The 16,712-nt window shown below is 48.9% G+C and overlaps 1 long non-coding RNA gene across 2 annotated transcripts; it reads right to left on the bottom strand.

Annotated features, from left to right (window-relative positions):
- Positions 1 to 1,484: 1,484 nt before the first annotated feature.
- Positions 1,485 to 15,741, bottom strand: LOC132013615 (uncharacterized). 2 transcript variants are annotated; one of them, XR_009403046.1, is made up of 3 exons: positions 15,266 to 15,741; positions 7,251 to 7,298; positions 1,485 to 3,662 (listed from the first exon to the last, which is right to left on the bottom strand). It is a non-coding gene; the product is annotated as an uncharacterized LOC132013615 (long non-coding RNA). The 2 variants fall into 2 exon arrangements; XR_009403047.1 differs by lacking the exon at positions 15,266 to 15,741 and adding an exon at positions 11,678 to 12,154.
- Between the last annotated feature and the right edge of the window lie 971 nt (positions 15,742 to 16,712).

A 16,712-nucleotide genomic window follows, 5' to 3' on the forward strand; every position in this document is an offset into this window, starting at 1 on the left:
CCCTAGAGGCAACAAGTACAAGCCTCTGACATGTCCGAGGTGCCTGCCTCCGTCCCCTGCCTCCGCGGTCTTGGCCGCTATGCTGGGTCCCGCACAAAGAAACGCTGAAGCGGCAGGGCAGCTCTGACCCAGAGTTTACAATTCAGAGAGGGCAGGAGAAAGAAGAGCTCCGTCGGTTCCTTTTCAGCTGCCTTCCCCTCAGGGTGGGAGGCAACAAAGCCGGGGGCTGTGGATTCTCACCCATTTTTATAACCACTGAGCATTTCATGCAGCCCCTCCAGGTCCGGCGCCTGGTAAAGCACAAAGCACACAATCTGGGCTCTGCCCTTGGCAAGCTCATGGACCAGAAAGGGGTGAGGTCAGCACACAAGACCCAGACACGCAGGGAAACGGAGTCAGAAACGGTATCGTGGGGAGGCAAAGCGTCTCCCCAAACCAGCAGCACCCTAGGGCTGGTTAGAGCAGACTGCGCTGGGAGCCAGAGCAAGGACCTCATCTTCACTCTCTCAGAAATTCAGTCTAACGCGGGGAGCAAAGGGAGGCGGGCAAACACCTCCAAGCCAGTGCTCTATATGCAGTGATGGAACCACAGAAATAGCGCAGTGGAGCGCTTGAGCTGGGTTTTTGAAGCATAGGGTTTCAACAGTGGGGAAGAGTAAAAATCAAGGCTCAGAGGCCAGACGTCCAGGGCATGTCCAGGTTAGGCAAGCCAGAGACCAGACGTGGGTGGGGCTTCCAAAGCCAAGGTGCAGAAGATTGATTTAGACCCTAAACCATCTGGCATTTTTAAACACTGTGGCAAAAAGCATGTAATATAAAGTTGACCATCCTAACCGTTTTTAAGTGTGTATATGGCTCAATAGTGTTAAGTGTATCCATGTTGTGAAACACATCTCCAGAAGTTTTTCCTCTTGCGAATTTGAAACTCTGTACCTAGTAGACAATAAATCCTCTCTCTTCCCTCCCTAACCGGCCCCCACCTTCACTTACTCCCCCATTCTACCTTCTGCCTCTATAAATGTGACTGCTCTAGGTAACCTCATTTAAGTGGAATCATATAGTTTGCTTTTTTTGCGACTGGCATACTTCCCTTAACTTTAAGATTCATCCACATTGTATCACGTGACAGGATTTCCTTCACTTTTAAGGCTGAATAATATTCCATTATAGGTATAGACCACATTTTGTTTATGTATTTGTCTATTGATAAACAGTTGTGTTATTTCCCCCTCTTGGCTATCATGAATAATGCTGCCATGAACATAGGTGTGCACATATCTCTTTGAGCCCCTGCTTTTAATTCTTTGGGGGTGTATCCCCAGAAGTGGGATTGCTGCATCGCATAGTAGTTCTATCTTTAGTTTTTGGAGGAACCACCTCAATGCACTATACTCAATGTACTCAATGGCTGTGCCATTGTACTTTTCCACCCACAGGGCATGAGGCTTCCGATTTCTCCACATCCTCACCAGCAGTTGTTACTTTCTGTTTTTCATAGTAGGCATCCTTGTGTGTCTAAGCATCACTGGTCCTTTCTGAGTGGAGGCATGATGAACCAGAGCCGTTAGTTGGAGGTTCTCTCCGGCAGCAGAAAAGCCACAAGGCAGAAGATGGTCAAGGATTTGGCAGCGGTCAGACTAGAGGGAGGGACTCCTGTCAAAGTGTGGCAGCAGAGGAAACCAACAGGGCCACCAAAGAAAAAGAAGTAGCCAGACTCAGGACAGAACAGCGGACGCCAGAGAGACACCAGAGAGAGGAGCTAAATGGGACTCGAGTTGCAAGCAAAAAGACTGAGAAAATAGCACTACAGGGAGGAAAAATGGGAAGTTGTGACAGGGTGCTGCTTGTGGGGAGGTGCTGAGATGTGAGAGGTGCCCGCAGGTGACAGGTTTAGTTGTTGATGCAAACTGGTGTCCCAAAGAGAGACCAGGGCTAGACATAGTCATGGCATTCATTTGTACAGCACTTTTATTTATATGAGCCCCTTGATGTTCATGACACCTGGTAAGGTCAGTCCAAGCAGGTGTCTTTTCCATCAGCAAAGCAACAAGAAAGCAGGAAGTACAAGGGACAAGCCTCATCGCACATCAGATGGCATGAGAGCCTGGGTAAAGTCCTGAATCTGCTTCTAGTTGAGTGGCCTCTACTTTTCCTGAGATAAGACTTTTCCTAGGAGCACACACAGGGTCCGATCATTGGAAGACACATTCGTTCATTTGACAAATTTTGAATGCCAGGTGCTGGAGAGTCACTAGTTAATAAAACAGAGAGAATAGACAAGATCTTGCCATCATGGAGCCTATATTCTTGTAGATGGTGGAACAATCCAGCTGAGCTTCTGGCAGTCTCCCAAGAAACCCAAAGAATTCCCCAGGCATATCCGTCCCTTGAAGAGAAAGGTAGTCTGATCTGTCTGTCATGCTAACTCAAGATGGACCCACTTGCAGTCTTGACAGACCACACTCAGGACAACAACAAAGGAGAGCACTGCCTTGAATAAGCTTATAAATTATTCAGGCACAAGGAGTACTTAGAGTTGACTTTTAGGGAAAACACTCTTTTCTCCCTATTTTCCTTCCCTTTTTCTTGAAACTCGTCAGCCAGAAGTCTGTCTTCTTCGCTAAATACGTGTCTACAGAGATGGTTTCCAATACACCCATTTTTATAGCAGCATTATTTACAATAGCCAAAAGGTGGAAAGAACCCAAGTGTCCATCAACAGATGACTGGATAAACAAAACGCGGTCTACAAGTACAATGGAATATTATGCGGCTATACAAAGGAAGGAAATGCTGTCACATGCCACAACATGGATGAACCTTGAAGACATCATGCTAAGTGAAATAAGCCAGGCATAAAAGGACAAATATTGGATGATTCCACTATATATGTATGGAGGTTCCACGGACTTAGAGTCATCAAATTCCTAGAGACAGAAAGTAGAATAGTAGTTACCAGGGTCTGGGGATAGAAGGGAGAAATGGGAGTTACTGTAATATTAGGGTATAGAGTTTCAGTTTATGAGAATGCTGAGAAATTTCTGGAGATGGGTGTTGGTGTTGGCTGCACAATTTTATGAATGTACCTACTGCCACATGACCATACACTTCAAATGTCTAGAATGGTAAATTTTATGTTATCTATTTTAGCCTGCTGCCAAAAGGAAAGTCAGTAAATCACTTTCCCATCTCATCCTTGTCATCATCTTTTATAAGAGGTGCTAACTGGATGCTTCTTGGTCTATGATCTAATGTTTCCATAGTAACCACTGGAATGCAGAGAGAAGCCTGGTGGGCATGATCTCACCAGACCAACAGAGTTCACTCTACTGGCCTCTCTCCCAACTCTGTAAGCTGCTCCACCAAGAGCAAAAGATCAGTGTTGAATCGCGTGCTTCTCTGCACCTCACACCATCTTCAGCCACTCCGAGGCTCCGTTCCTCAAGCACTCCACATGGTAGTTTGCTCTCAGCCAGTCATACATGCTCATCTTTCCACTCCAGAACATCTTTTCCTTCTGCTCCTCCCCCACGCCCCCACCTTGTTCCTTTACTAGCTCTTCCTCCTCAGAATTCTTCAAGGCTCTGATGAGGTGTCTCTTCTTCCAAGAACCCTTCCTTTCCTGAATGCCCAGATGATGTTATGTCTCCTAGTTCATGGTCCTGTGGGGAAAAACCACAGTGAGAGTGAGAAAATCAGGCAGCAGGAGAGGGGAGTCATCCTAGATGCCTTTTATTTAAATTAGACCAAAGCCTGTAAACATAATGGACTTTGGATTAAGAATCCATCCGACCAGAAACCCCAGATGTCCTGCTCACAAGCTCTGTAACCGTAAGCAAGCTACTTAACTCCTCCCAGTCCCTTTCCTCTTCTGTAAAGCCAGATGAAATGTCCTAACTTTCCTGGGTGCTGAAAAGGTGAGGTAGGGGAGCCGCATATCCCAACCCTTCTTGTCTTGGGCCACTCCCCACCCCGGTTAAATGTCCGCACCAACTCCCAGATTCACACCTGCACTCTACTCCCCCTCCAGCCCACTTCTCAGGTTGCACTCGGAGCATCTTTTTAAACTGCACATGTGGGGCGCCTAGGTGGTGCAGTCGGTTAAACTTCAGACTCCTGATTTTGGCTCAGGTCATGATCTCAGGGTCATGGGATCGAGCCCCATGTCTAGCTCTGTGCTCAGCACAGAGTCAGCTTGGGATTCTTTCTCTCACTCTCTTCCTCCCTCTCAGACTCTCCCCCTGCTGACTCTAAATAAATAAATAACATCTTTAAAAATGAAATGAAATGAAATAAACTGCATATGTGACAGGCCTCTGCTTGCCTGTAGGTGAAAATCCTCATTCATAGTTGGTCCCTGCCTTCTCTCTTGGGTTCTCCTGTCTCACTACTGACCCCATGCCCTGAGTTCCAGCCATACCGAGTTCCAGCCTCAGGCTCTTTCAGGCCTGTGGGTCTTCCCACACATTTCCTCCTCCTTAGGAAAGACCCTCTCCTACCTCACTTTCTGCCTGACAACACTTGTATGTCCTCTGGTAGTTTCGTCTGTGAAGCCTCACCTGACCGCCACCACTTGCACACACAGCCTTGTTTGCTATGGTTTTCCTGCCCCTTTCTTATTGCATTTTTTCTGTGCATTAAATTTGTTTTAATTTCCACTTTAACAACTTTACTAACATGCAATTGGCATGTAATAAGCTATACATACGTGAGTGTATAACCTGATAAGATTTTTTTTTAAGATTTTATTTATTTATTTCACAGACAGAGATCACAAGTAGGCAGAGAGGCAGGCAGAGAGAGAGGAGGAAGCAGGCTCCCCGCCGAGCAGAGAGCCCGATGCGGGGCTCGATCCCAGGACCGTAGGATCATGACCCACTGAGATAAGTTTTGACATATGTAAGCATTTATGAAAGGATGACCACAATTAAAAAAAGGGAGATTCTTCTATGAACCCCCCAATGTCCCTTGTGCCCCCTGGTAATCTCTTCTTCCTGCCCTCCCTGACCTCTCTCTCATTTGCAGGCAACCACTGATTGACTCTCTATTACCATATAGTAGTTAATATTTTCTAGAATTTTATATAAATGTAATCATACAGCATGTACTTTTTTTGCCCAGCATAATTATTTTGAGAGTCGTCCTTGTAATAGCAATGGTTCATCTTCTTTCTTTTGTTGTCAAGTAGTATTCCATTGTACGCATGTAGTTTGTTTATCTATGTATCTGTTGATGGACATTTGTATTGTTTCCTGTTTGTATGAATGTATGATTTCATTTCTCCTGGGTAAATCTGCAGGAGCACAATGGCTGGGTCATGTAACAGGATAACTGTTTTCCAAAGTGGTTGTACCATTTCACATTCTCACCAGCAGTGTATGAGAGTTCCATCCTCATCAGCACGGGGTATGGTCAATGTCTTCGGTTTTAACCATTTAGGTTTGTCATGGTGTCTTATTCTGGTTTTAAGTTATATTTTCTTAATGACTAATGGTGTGGAGTCTCTTTTTTTTTCTTTTAAGATTTTTTATTCATTTATTTGACAGACAGAGATCACAGGTAGGCAGAGAGGCAGGCAGAGAGAGAGGAGGAAGCAGGCTCCCTGCTGAGCAGAGAACCCGATGATGATGATCTGGGGGCTCCATCCCAGGACTCTGGGATCATGACCTGAGCCGAAGGCAGAGGCTTTAACCCACTGAGCCACCCAGACGCCCCTGGAGCCTCTTTTCATGTGCTTATTTGTTACCGATACATCTTGGTAACCAATGTGTCTGTTCAAAAAGTTTTAAAAGAAAACAAATTGTAAAAGCTAAGCCTATTAGGTAAGTTTATTTTCATGAACTTAATTTCTATGCTTTATTTCACTTCGTAAAGGTAGCATCATTTTTTCCACACTTAAAAATATTGTGTTAAAATAAACACAACATAAAACTTACATTTTCACCATTTTTAACGGCACGGTTCAGTGGCACGAAGCACACTGCCATTGTCACCCAACCATAACCACCATCTGTCCTCAGAAATTTTGTCATCATTCCAAATTGAAACTCTGTACCCAGTAAACACTAACTCTCCACTCCTTGCCCCATCCCCCACCCCAAGCCCCTGGCAATCACCATTCTACTTTCCATCTTTCTGAATTTGGCTACTCTATATACCTCAAATGAATCATATGGTATCTGTTATTTTGTGACTGGCCTATTTCACTTAGTACAATGTCTTCAAGGTTTGTCCATGTTGTAGCCTGTGTCAGAATTTCCTGCCGTTTTTTACAGCTGAATAATATTCTTTTGTATGTATATACATTTTGTTTATCCACTATCCATCAGTGGACACTTGGGTGCTTTCTAACTTTTGGGCTATTGTGAATAAAACTGTTAGAAACATGGGTGTACAGATATCTGAGTCCCTTAGTGATTGCATTTTTGATTGTGTAATATACTTTTTAACCAATTGCATTTTTTAAAAATATTTATTTATTTATTTATTTATTAGAGAGAGAGCATGTGAGCACATGTGGGGAGAGGGGAAGAAGGAGAGAATCTTCCAGCAGACTCCATAATGAGCAGGGAGCCTGATGCGGGGCTCACTCATGACCCATGAGGTCATGACCTGAGCAAAAACCAAGAGTCGGAAGCTTAACCAACTGAGCCACTCAGATGCCCCTAATCGCTTGCATTTTAATGGTTGCATCCCATTGCCTACCACAGGGCCTGACACGTAGCAAGTGTTTAATAACTACATGTGACATTACTGGCCAAATGAAAGAACGAGTGGGTGTGAGTGACGGCTCACACGGCTACTTCATTCGTCCTGTAGGTGTCAGTCACGGTGTCCTAACGCCAGGCTGCTTTGTCTGTGAGAAAACCCATCTCAGAATCCCTTCCAAGAAGTGCCCAAAACACTACCCTTGACTTGGTTTGTCACCCTGGCCACCACTGTTGCCCCACAGGAGGCCCAGCTTCCTGAAGACTCTGTGTTAGTCATAAGCTACTAACTCAGGGGGAGGCTTAGCTGAGGCTACTCCGAGAAGGAATTCTCTCTTCCGAGACATCTGGGGAACCACTCACCGCATTCCTTCCCACGAGATCACAACAATACCAACAGCTCACATACTTGTGTGCTGACTCTCTGTCAGGTGCCCCAGAAGCACTATCTCAGTTAACTGACAAATACCCCCGAATTAGGCACTGTAAGATTCCTCACCTTATAAAACAAACAAAAAGGCACAGAGAACTTAATGGACTTACCTAAGGTCATCAAGCTGAGATCCAAATCCAGGCTCTCTTCTCCAGAATCTACCAGGCAGAAGGAAAAAATATATATATATTTAAAATAAATATTAAATTTAATATTAAATTAAATTATTAAAAAATCAAAAAAATAATAAATAAATAAATAAAACCACAACTGACCACTTAGGCTAAAGGCAGTTTTCGATTAGTTATGTTGAAATTAACCAGAGTCCTTCTAAAATACTTTTTTTTCCAAAGTTTAAATAATATTTATTGACTATATATTGGAAAACATATTTAAAAACTTTAAGCCACATAAGCCCACCAAAAAAGATCATCATTGTTAGCACATTAAAATGTTTCCTCCTTAAAACAGCATTTTCCCCTTACTTATATATTTTAATTCAAATAATAATAAATAATAAATTAATTAATTAATTAAAATTTAATAATGAGTGTCTTCATTCTCTTAAAAAGGGGGCATTAATCCTCTGTTGATATATCCACCATTCGCACCCGCTCCTCCTGCCTTCTCTCTGGCATCTCTAATGTGTCCCTGCCAGAGGACACAGTAAACCATGAAAATGTTAATGTATAGTCACAGTGATGGCAGTTGACAGTGAGTGCCCTCCAGGAGCTAGGCACCGAGCTGAGGAAGCACCTCACATGCGTTACCACATGGACTGCTCATGGCAGCCATATTAGGTGGGAGCCATCATTCTGCTCATTTTACTAATGAGGAACCTCAAACTTAACATTTAACACGTGGCTCTTCCTCTTCCCTTCTCTTCCTGAAGAACTCAGTCCTAGCACCACTGGCTGAGGCCCAGAAAGGTACGTGTCCACACAGGGGGGTGGCAAGGGGTCAAAACTGGGGTACCAGCCCCCATGTCACCCCAAGCAGATGAAGAATATGTCTGTATGTCTGCATGAGGGCAGAAGAGCTTCTTGGTATGGGGGAACTCAGTGTGGAGGTATGAGGCCCCAAAGAGGGTGAAGAGAGCCAATGGTGGTATGCGAGGGTGCCCCAGTGGGGGGTGTCAGAACCTGAGCAGATGGAGGAGGGAGTCTATGCAGGAAGGGGGGGGGGCTGCATGGAGTATGAGATCCTAGGCAGGGAAAGGGGACTGTAGGTGGGAGTGGGGTGCTGGAGCCCAAGCTGGGGGAGGATGGCATCGGCATGCGGGAGGGACACAGTGACAATGGGAGACTGGTTACAGGAAAGGGAGGTGATCACTAAGCAGTCATATGATATGCAATGCAAGCCAGAGGTGTCTCTGCTAGAGAGTCACAAATAAGTCAAGGGAGGAAGCTAGAAGGAATCTTGCAGTGCTAGACTGACATTGAGCTCTTGGTGTGAGGTCAATGTAGTCAACAGTATGGCAGACACAGAAATAAATATATATGTGTAGATGTAAATATATGAATGTCTCTTCACGGATCTCCCTGGCTTTGTCCACTGAGAGGGCCTGGGAGCCACAACACCCCAACTGTAACAAGCCTACCTACCGCCCCCATCTTGGTTTCAAGTTCATTCTCAGCTAAATAGAACCAGCGCTAATGGGACAAATGGCCAAGAGAGGACTAGAATATTCGTATTTTACTCATGTAAGGAAGTGCTCAAAGACTGATGGGGACATCTCAAAAGGACACAGGAGCCAGCTCAGGGAGGCTCCCACTGGTCCAAGGGAGGACAATTTGATATCATAATTAAAAAAACAAAACTATAGTAATATACTACAGCTTAGTAAACAACACAGGAATCCGTGATTCCATACTCCTGTAAGTAACTAAGTGAACTCAAGTCTCATGAAGAACAGGTCTCAAAGGACCTCCTGCAAAATAAGTAACAATTACAATGGAAAAAGTAACTTTACAGGGGAGAGAGCTTGGCAGGCACCATATTAATCAACTGGCAAAAGCGATCATTCCAGGAACGGTTCAAGTTGAAATCAGGAGCAGCCTGAGAGGTCAAAGTGAAAATGACAGTCACTTGTGTGATGTTCCTGCCGAGGATTCACAGCTAGAATCCAAAGAAGAGGAAACACTGGACAAACCCAAACTAAGGACATTCCATAAGACAAATGATGTGTAATCTGCAGATGGTTTAAGCTTCTGCAGGCCAAGGCTGAAAAGCAGTTCCACCCTGAGCCTAATGCAGTGTGTGGCCCTGGGTTAGATACTTTGCTACAAAGAATATTACTGGAAAAAAGGATAACCGTTTTAGCCTAAAGATTAGATGGTAGAAAGGTATTAATGTCAGTTTCCTGACTTTGATGGCTGTGTCCCACACAAGCGGAAGGTCTTATTTGTGGGAAGGGCATCATGCCAAGGCACTGGGGAGTGACGCAACACAGAAACTTATTCTTATAAAGGCTCAGCAGAGAAAAAAAACGAATTTTTGTTTTATTTGCAACTTCTCTAGGTTTTTTACTTTTTTTTTTTTTTAAGATGAGTTAACATATCCAAGGTCACCTAAGTAGTTAGAGACAGGATTTAAAACCAGTTCTAAAAATCAAGTTCCCCATCTCTAAACTGTTTGTTCACTCCTTTGTAAGACAGTTCTTTCTGGCATGGGGAGGCAGGCTGGGGGCCAGAAGCCCCATTCAGCTGGGTTCTGTGTCTTTTGAAATGTCCCTGTTGATCTTTGAGCACTTCCTTATAATAACAGAATATTGGGAGGCCTGGGTGGCTCGGTCGGTTAAGAGTCTGCTTTCAGCTCAGGGGTCCTGGCTAATTCCCGGGGTCCAGGAATCAAGCCCCAGCATCGCTTCTCCCTCTCCCTCTGGCCCTCCCCACTGCTCACACTGGTGCATGCAAGCACTCTCTCTCTCTCAAATAAATAAAGTCTTCAAAAAATAATGACAGAGTATTGTAGGCACCTTCTGTCCTGTCTTAGTCCAGCCACTTGCCCTAGGAGCAGTAGTTCCTCCTGGCAGAGTTGGGGGAAGGCACAGCTCATCACAAACCCAACAGCAACTACCAAAGTGACCCCCGGAAGTCACATACTCAATGATGCAATTGTGTATTTGTTTCTAGGCCCGGCTTCCTCATTCGCTTTCAATCCCCACGCGTCCAGCACCGGCCAAGATCCTAAATGTGAAAGCGCATAGTACTACCCATGTGTAGTATGTAATACTGCAGAAGCAAGAGCAAAAGGGCCATGTGCACCTTGCCTGTGTGGCACCCGGCGGAAGGGGAATACAGCCAGGCCCCTTCCCCCTTGGTTGGCCTCCCCCCAGGCGCTGGTCAGCACAGGGCCCTGCACGATGCAGGTAGTCAATGCCGGCACAGGAGTTTCTAACTGGTGAACGTTCTCAGCTCAGTCGATGAGACTGATGGCATTATTTCCTTCGCTTCCTGGGCCAGGCAGACCACACTTCTTGGCACTGAGCAGTATGTCTTTATTTGAGAGAGATCGAGCATGAGTGGGGTTGGGGGTAAAGGGAAAGGTTGCTGAGCAGGGAGCCCAACACAGGACTGGATCTCAGGACCCTGGGATCATGGCTTGAGCTGACGGCAGATACTTAAGCTTAACCCCACCACGCAGCAGGATCACAGCTTCCTGGGCTGCTCCAGATCTTACTCCAGAGGTAGCTGAGCTGTGTCTGGGCCCCTAGAGAGATCTGGCCTCTTCCCACCTGAGGGCTAAGGCCAGAGGTGCCCAGGCTCAGAAGGCTGCAGACAGGGGGAATGACTAATGGTGGTGGTGGGGGGTGTCCTGCAGTGACCATGAGGGGCCGTGCCCGCTCCGAAGGGCCCTTTCTACCACTGAGGGGCTTGGGATCACACAGCCGCCCATAAACAGCTTCACTTTCTGATGCTCAGTAAGCATCAGGATGAGAGACAATGGTTTTTTTCCTTCCTGAAAAGCCTCGAGTAACCATTTACACACATAGCTCTTCTGGATTTTCTATTTAGGATTTTCTATTAGAGGGAACTTCTTAACATCCACACAGATATTTGTTGAACCTGTGCCTCTTGGGGGGTGGAAAGCCAGAAGGTAAGCTTGACTGTCGGAAAGAAAGTGGTCTTAGTCTGACACAGACCCAGGACGGCACCAACCAGTTGCTCACTTTTCCTCTGGATCTCGTGGGCACCATTCTGCCCCAGGTGGGCCTCTGCCCCTCTCTCGGCTCTCCTTTTCCTCCTCCCCCATGGAACCTCCCTCTCCCTACCTGGGGCCCTCCCCACACAGTCCAGCCGGAATCACGAGCCTCTGTCTCAGGCAGCACATGGAATCCACCTGGTTTCCAGGCAGTGGCACTGGAGGGGAAGCAGGTCTGGTAAGCTGAGAGGGCGGGGGTGTGGAGGGGGTGTCGTGCCCGGGGAAATGGGCCCTTCCGGGCTCCTGCACAGCGACATTTCTAAAAGACCTGCCTCTCTTGAAGAGGTAGTGTGGTTTTAAACACAGCCACAACCATCGCTCCCACTCCGCCTACCTTTTTGTGGTGTGACTCTCGCCAGTCCTCCTATTAAGAGATGGGGTCCATGTCCCCTCAGAGTCTTGGCTGGCCCTGTTTTTTAGTCAGTAGAATGCAGAAGTGACACCGAGTGACTCCTAGGCCTTGGCAAGAAAGGCCTCTCAGAAGGAAGCAGCCATGCTGTGAAGAGTCAGCCCGGCCACGGAGAGAATGAGGGAATCCATGGAGAACGGAGGAGCTGCCCCTGAGGGCACTGACTGCAGCCCTGTGAGGGAGGCCATTTGGAACGGCGCAGACGGGCTCCCAGCCCACAGCAAACACACAAGCAACCCCAGGCAAGAATGGGCCCCCAAAGCGCTGCCGGAGCCCAGCCTGGCTGGCTTCCCTTCATGAGCAAATGGTTGGGTTTAAGTCACTAAGTTTTGAGAGGAGGAGGCTGTTACACTGGAAAGATAATGAAAGTGCTGTTAAAGCGGACTGCTTTCCCTTAGCAAGGCCGTGGCGTGTTGGTATACCCCTTTCTTCCATCTTACCAAGACCCTGCCTCATCTTCCTAACTGGCCACGGCCCCGAGCCCCAGCACAGGGAGAAAGAAAGGAATACAGCCTGCCAGTTATACCCAGAAGTATTCTGTGAGAGCCCAAAACTCATTCAGCATCACTTTCAGGGCCGTGGGGTACGAAGACATATCTGGGAGCCTCTCTGCCACCAGGAAACCTACATGCCAGAGGAAAAATTAAATTCATAAACGCGGAGCAATGGCAGGTACCTCACGATCGCATCCAAGTGTGTGGAGGCACTCCGAATGCTGTTGGTTCCCAGAGCCAGGCTGGGGCTGTCGGGAAGGACCGAAGACGGAGCTTGCGCGAGCCTTTGAGGATGGGAAGGACTGACCGAGATGGAGAGAACATTCTAGGTGTGTATAGGAGGGTGTTTAATTATAGGTGAAAAGATAAATGAGCTTGCTGAGAAGAGGGGGACCATAAGGCCGACGGGACAAAGAGGTGGGAAGACAACAGCATGCCAGAATGAAGAGGGGTCTCACAAGCCAGGGCTGTTTCTAGGGTTCCCTGGGCTGTTTCAGTGACATTTAAGAGCTGACATAAGCAAAGGCCGCTCAGCCTGGCGTTCTGTAAAGCCCTTTGGAAGAGCTCCAAGAAGGAGGCTTTCGTCAGAGCTGGGTGCACTTGGAGAAGGAAATGAGGCGGCAGCCAGGGTCAGCAGGGTTTGGCTGACTTCAGCACTCAGGTGGGAAGAAAGTGCACACCTGCATGCAATGCATGTGGGGCAGCCCTGATGACGCCATTGATCAAACCACGTCCTAAACCCGAGTCCACGTTTGATACAAAGGGAAGCTTCCCCCGTCCTGGTCAGCATCCAGGCATTCAGACAGCCATGCTCTGTCCCCAGGAAGAGGACACTGTGAACCCCAGGGTCATGATGTCTCTCTCTACCAAACCTGCCACATCTCTCTAGCCTTCTTCCTCCCCTCCCTTTAGTGGGGGTACCACCCTCCCTAACAGGCTTCTCCTGGCTCCTCCGTGTTGCTTCAGCCATGCCAGGGCACTGAACTCACTGGAAGGTGGCACCCACACCATCCCACAAAAATGACATTCCCACCCACCAGCTGTCTCAAGGTGGGAGGAGCTATTTAAGACTGCACCTACCCTAAGGGAAGCTCTACAGCCCATGTCCTTGCTCCTAATTTATAGGTGGTGATACTGAGTCATGAGAATGATTTACCAGGGCATTTTCAACACTCTAGTGACTCATCAGGGTCAAAATCTCACAAAGCCCAACCCACAAGTTGTGTGACTTTAGGCACGTTTCTCTGCTCTGTGCTCTATCGCCGACAGTGGGACTCTCTGGTGCCTGAAGTTTTGCCTAGGTCTCTGCCAGAGCAGTCCTGGGGTCCCACCTCTCAGACCCTGATAGGTCTCTACTCTTAAGCCTAGAATCCCATACCCAACCAACATTGAGTTGCAAATCAAGGAATTCTGATTGAAGATAACCTGGGCATGGGGCTCCTGGGTGGCTCAGTAGGTTAAAGCCTCTGCCTTCGGCTCAGGTCATGATCCCAGGGTCCTGGGATTGAGCCCCACGTCAAGCTCTATGCTCTGCAGGGAGCCTGCTTCCTCCTCTCTTTCTCTCTGCCTGCCTCTCTGCCTACTTGTGATCTTTCTCTGTCAAATAAATAAAATCTTAAAAAAAAAAAAAAAAAAAAGATAACCTGGGCAGTTGTGTGAACCTGTGAGGGAGGGAGTGTCGTCAAATGTGTTTCTGTGCGTGCCCATGCTGAAGCAGTCAGTTCAGTAATTTCCCTCTGTTGTACTGTGTAAGAATTCTTTAAAACAATTTAAAGAGTTGAGCTCCTGGCCTTACTGCAGACCCAGCCTATAAGGGGATGTGCATTCCAGAAATAGACGGCCAGCTAGGCCAGGCACCTATTACCGACTCAGCAATCCTGTTGAACTCTGTTTGGCTGTGTTCCTAGTGTCCACAGAAGCCTCACAAGTTGACTTCCTTCTCCTTCCAGAAGGGAAAGGCACAATTTCATTCACATGTCTTAGAAATCCTTCCAACTGCCAGCTACAGTTCCACCTACCCATGAGGACACCAAGGACACCGTGGCTCACAAAGGCTACCTTTGCCAGGTCACACTGCTGAGTGTGGGGGCCTCATCTTGCACCAGGCAGGCTCTGCAGGGCACTAGACTGACCTGGAACTTCAGGGTCCCTCCCTACCCCTCCAGTCCCTGCAAGCCATGTCCCTGCCTCCATCGCATCTATCCCTCTGCCTGGCGCAAGCACCTCTCCACAGGCCAGATCGCCCCCTCCCCACCAAGGCCCAGGCCTCCTCCACCCCTGAGCTTGCATATCCCATGATCACACCCCTTCAAGGACCCCCTAAAGCTGCCCCTCTCTCGGGGTCCTCCTGGTTGCCAGTATTCCCGTCCCCATCCCACTCACCCACACCGCACCGGGCACGCAGTAGGTCCCGCTAGAGGTCACTGGGTGTCCCCCACCCCTCCGCCCCGCCCGCAAGCACCAAGGGGCACGACCCAGACGTCCCTGCCCTCGGGCGCGGGGTCCGGCAGCCGAAGGAGGTAAGGGCGGCGGCTGGAGAAGGGCTTGGATAGCACCAAAACGCCCAGAAACGTGCTGTGACCAGAAAACTCCTGGCTGCGGCGACAGAGCGAGAGCCAAGGTTCACCCGCGCGGGTGCGCCGGTCCTGGCCCCGCCGGCCCTAGGCGGCCCTGGACCGATTCCTCTTGCGCGGGCGGACTGGTCCATTCCCCTGATGGAGCGGTAGTGATTCTCCAGGGCCACTGTCCCCGGTGGGAAGAGGGACGCGGCCATCGGGGTTGAGTGCAGGCCTCCGCCCCGAAGCGCAAAAACCACTCCCGCCCTCCTCCCCGCCTTACTCCCTCCGCAACCCTGCCGCGGGTCTCACCCTAGCCTGTCCCCCTCCCTTCCTCCTCCCCTTTCTTCTCCCCCTCCTCCGCCCCTCCCCCTCCTCACTCTCCCTCTCTGCCCCCCTGCTCCCACCCCGCCCCTCCGTGCCTCCGCGCCCTTCCCGGCGCGGCGCGTCACCGCTCGGCCCACCTCCTCCACAGCCAATCCCTGCTCTCCTCCGCGTCCGGCCTGTCCTCCCGGGGGGAAACCCGTGGCCCATGACGTGGAACCCAGAGCTGCGTGTGCAGCCACCGTGCGCGGGTGAGGCTCCGGTGCAGAAGAGGCCGGAAGATGGGAGCTCGTCCATGGCCTGAGGAGCGCGCCACCTGTCCTGTGGCTGTAGTGGTGGCGCTGCCACTGTCGCGAGTGTTTCATTTAGCGCCTTATGATTTACAAAATGCTATCCTATGAATGATCTCTCACTTGGGGCTCAAAACAACCCAGGGAGGCCGGTGGTTATCTCCTTTCACAGGGGAGGAAATGAAAGCTGGAAGAGGTGGAGGAATGCACCTCCAGGTCCCAGACCCGCTGGCGGAGCCCGGTAGGGGCAGACCCCACCCAGGCCGCCTCCACCGCCCTCCCGCTCGGAAACCGAGGACAAGTTAAAGCATGGGTGATCGTCTCGGTCAGCCCCGATCTAGGTCTGAGATCCATTTGCCTGGTCTGCATTTTTTAAGAACGTCTATGGTTCGGGCACGGGAAAACGGGAAAACGCTGGGGAGAAGGGCGGAGTTTACAGAAGACATTTAGATTGAGGAAGCCAAGAGAAAGGAGTAAATTCAAAGGGTTACTTAGCGGTTTGCTCAGCTACAGAACAGACGGGAGAATTTGCATCTTAAAAGGAACCCCCAAGATGTTAGAGCTTTAGAACGAATGGCAGAAACTCGAGGCAAATAAAGCTTTACTTGTGAGTGCCCCCAAGTAAGCACTGGGCAGGGGGCCTGCTGCATCGCCAGGCTTGGGGGGTGCAGCTTGGAACCAGAGCCCCAACCCACCCCAAACAGAGGGCCTGGGATAAAGACTTACTGAGCGTGAGTCGGGTGTAACCAGATGCTGCTTCACCGGCTCCCAGTGCCCCGGTGGGGGGCTTGGGGTGGCCCTTAGCATTAGCTGCAGCTTCTTTCTCCAGGTATGTGTTGAGCTCACCTCTGGCACCCCAAGGACTCCTTCCCAGCGAGGCCTCCCTGACCCCTGAAGTCTGAAAGGTTGGAGTTTGGAGCCTGGAGCCAATGGCCCAGAAAGAATTCTTGAGACATCTTTGGTGCAAAAAGTTGCTTTTATTAAAGCACGGGGAACACGACCTGTGGGCAGAAAGTATTGGGGTGGGCAGAAGTGCCAGATTGTATACTTTCAGGGTGGGAGGGCCTTAGGGATAGGTCTCTAAGGAATTTTGGAAGCAAGGTTTCCAGGACCTTGACGGAGCTAGCTATTGTTGGGAAAAGGACATTTATTACTGTCTAATAAAACCTGAGTCATGACCCTTCTGATGTATATCAGTGGGCCATTGCCTTGGAAGATGATTGCCAACAGGAATGGGGGGGGGCGGTTAAGAGATAAAGGGAGTTTCCAAAGGAACTTTTATATGTTAAAGAAGACT

The sequence above is a fragment of the Mustela nigripes genome, chromosome 1 (genome assembly GCF_022355385.1).
Source record: "Mustela nigripes isolate SB6536 chromosome 1, MUSNIG.SB6536, whole genome shotgun sequence".
Classification (NCBI taxonomy): domain Eukaryota; kingdom Metazoa; phylum Chordata; class Mammalia; order Carnivora; family Mustelidae; genus Mustela; species Mustela nigripes.